Source organism: Anoplophora glabripennis, unplaced genomic scaffold (genome assembly GCF_000390285.2).
Source record: "Anoplophora glabripennis isolate ALB-LARVAE unplaced genomic scaffold, Agla_2.0 scaffold913, whole genome shotgun sequence".
Classification (NCBI taxonomy): Eukaryota; Metazoa; Arthropoda; class Insecta; order Coleoptera; family Cerambycidae; genus Anoplophora; species Anoplophora glabripennis.
Genome location: NW_019416991.1, coordinates 168,160 through 171,803, shown reverse-complemented (window position 1 = coordinate 171,803; position 3,644 = coordinate 168,160).

Sequence of the window (3,644 nt, the reverse complement as noted above, 5' to 3'; positions counted from 1 at the left end):
TTTGTAATTAAATTTAGATCAAGATAGAGTTAGTTGCAATTCGAAAAATAATTATTTTTATTGCAAAAATCGGAAAAAATCATCTGAAAATTACAAAAAAAACTAGTTTATTTTGTCAATTTTTTTCAGACACTTGAATAATATCTAGGATCTTCATACTTTTCCCAATTAAACTTCTTACTGCATAGAATCAATACACCAAATTTCATCCAATTCGATTCGATAGTTTTTACATAATAATTCTTTTAAAAGAATTGTTTTAATTAAAAAAGGCAGGCTGTCAGCAACTTTCATTTTCGTACTCCCCCGAAGGTCTAGAATATATATTATGAGTTGCTGACATTAATCTGATCACGGGGCGATTTTCGTATTTACCACCAACCCCTGCCCCACCAGGGGTGTCAGCAAACTCTGAAACACTGTTATACAACATACGACCAACACATTAAAAACAAAATTGGCCATTAATCCGATCACGGGAGATTTTGACACCAATCTCTCCGTCTATATAGACCTAAACTTCTTTAAATTAAGGCCCGGTACTTTGAGCCTCGGATAAAGCTTTATTAACTGATCAGGCGATTAGACTGTACATACTGACTTATTTTATAAAGTGTAATCACAGTCTAATCGCCTGATTAGTTAATCAAGCCTTAACCAAGACTCAAAGTACCGGGCCTTAGCCTAATATTAAAATTACAGGGTGTGTGAGCTGTGAAATTTTTCAATTTTATTTTATGAAAAAATGTATCTGTATTATCTCATCTCATGTACAGGGTGAGTCAAAATTCAGTCCCCAGCGGCCGGATATATATTCTAAAATAAAAAATAAAACAAAAATGTAGAATACTAAAATCTCGAAAGCGGAGCCGTTTTCGGAAAATTTTTTAAAGAGAAATTCAAATTTATAATTTTGTTGTTTAATATTAACACCATTAAAATCCATTTAAATCCATACAAAATAAGAAATAGCAAAAACGAATATACTTCTGGCTTTGGCTAACCTTTAAAAACATTACCATTTTCGTTAATACACTTCTGCAATCTGTGGTAGAAACTGCTGGTAACAGAACAGAAATTAGTTTAATTTATTTCCGCTACTGCCTCATGAATCCTACCAACAACATCATCCTCGCCAACAAGCACAGTAAAATAAACCTTTTCACTTATGTATCCCCATAACCAAAAGTCTATCGGAGTCAAGTCAGGAGACCGGGGTGGCCATGGTGTTGGTCCACCCCGTCCAATCCATTTATTAGGAAAACGGCGGTTCAAACTATGCCGTACTTGTAATGTGGCATGTGCGGGCGCACCATCATGCTGAAACCACATAGTTGCACGTTGTTGTAGAGGAATATCTTCTAATACACCTGGCAAAATGTTCTCGCAAAAATTACAGTAATTTTCACCGTTCAATATTCTTGGCAAAAAATATGGACCTATGATCCTTTTCCCGTAAATACCTATCCAAATATTTACAGACCAACGTCTTTGCTGATTCTGCTGATGTTTTTCATGAGAATTCTCATAATGCCAATAATCAAGGTTGTGGTGATTGAAAACTCCTTGTTGGTTGAAATGAGCTTCATCGATAAATAAAACATTATAGAAAAAAATCTGGATTGCGCTGAAAGGATCTTCGTTTTTGCTATTTCTTATTTTGTATGGATTTAAATGGATTTTAATGGTGTTAATATTAAACAAAAAAATTATAAATTGAATTTTTCTTTACAAAATTTTCCGAATACGGCTCCGCTTTCGAGATTTTAGTATTCTACATTTTGTTTTATTTTTTATTTTAGAATATATATCCGGCCGCTGGGGAGTGAATTTTGACTCTGTATTTCACTTTTGGTTTACATTTTTCTTAAAATTTGAATTCTACAAAAAAATCCCTTTTTCGTGTAGTATTAAACTTAAGTGAAATTACATTTTAAATGTTTCCAAAATTGGAATTGTACAGGGTGTCTCAAACCCGATAGTATGGGCCTACTGTGAAGATACAAAAATTTAATTAAAATTTAGGACACATGGTGTTAAATAATATGAGGTAAGCTCCATTTTCAATCGAAAGTATTATCTTAGGGGTTTAACAAAAACCACTAATGACGGCACCAATTATATTTTTTCCAAAAAAAACCCAAAATTTTTTCCTATTAAAAAGCTCTCTTTTTTCTAATAACCTTTTATTAGAGAAAATTTTCTGTATTAGGTACTTCCAGTTTAATAGTTATAAGCAATATCGTCCTAAAGAGTCTCAAAAGAAATACCATCTAAAAATCACATAAGCGGTGGAAGGATCAAGTAGTCGTTGGAAAATAATTGAATGTTCGTTATTTAAAGAGCATAAATGTCATTAAGAATAAATAAAAGGATTAAACTCGATGATTCGTTAATAGAGTTAAAAACAGAAGATGATAACAATAACTAAACTTTATCCAATCTTCGCCTGACTTCTTTGCTGTTTATTAACATTTCGCCGTTTAACTCATTACAAGCGTTTGTCATTTTTCCTTTCAAATGATTAATATCTTGCGAATGTGTTTTTTAAAACCCCCCATAAAAAAATCGAGGGGTGTTAGATCTGGTGACTTTCCGGGCCACTGAATAGATCCTTTAAGCTCAATCCATTTTTTTTGGGAAAGTGTTATCTAAATATTGCTGCACAATCCTGGCCCTGTGGGGTGGAGCCCCGTAGTGCTGAAACCATAGGTTTCTCCTTAGCTGCAAAGGCACATTCTTCAGAAGTGCAGGAAGTTCTTTTTGTAGGAAATTTAGGTAACTCACGCTGTTCAATGTATGTTCATAAAAATAAGGCCCAATTAAATGCCTACCGATGATGCTGCACCATACATTTACTCCAAAATGGCCTTTGTTTTGGACTGGATTTACAATGTGTGTTTGGCAAACCATTACTGACAAACCGACTTTAGTCCGTCCAAAGAACGTGCCGAAAAAGGTTCTGAACAACAGTTTTTACATTTACTACAATTTGGGCTATAAAATTAAGTCTTTTTTCAATCTGACGCCCAGGCAAATACACCAAATTTTGAATTTTATAGTTATGATACCCATTGGTCTTTAAAATTCGTTGAACAGCTGATTTATCCAAATTCAATTCCCGGCTAGCCTGCCGTATAGAATTTCGTGGATTTTGTTCGAAATACTGTAACAGTCTAGCTTTATTAACATTGTTTCTTACCCTACGGTCAATTATTTGATTTTTCCGAACAGAAAATGCGTCTTCATTTCGTCGCAAGGTCGCCTCATATATTGTAAAGGTTCTATGATTAGGAATGAGGCGCTCTGGATACCTTTTCTCGATATAAATACAGCTCTTCTTGATTTTTTTGTGACTCTCCGTAAATTAGCAATATATCAAATTTTTCTGAAAACATTTTGTAAGCACAAAATTTATACGTTTGATGTTCGTGTTGAGTAATGACAAGTAGGTACACTGAAAAAAATATTGTTCATAGTATTAATGAACGGTCGTTATTAACTTATTTTCATTGGCTTAAAGAAAATTTGCATCGTCTCAATAAACAATTGCTTATGGACTAATGAACTCTTTCACTGATATTATGAAAGTGTATTCTTTGGCACACTGAAGTCTTCTTCATTGGCTTAATGATTACTTTCAT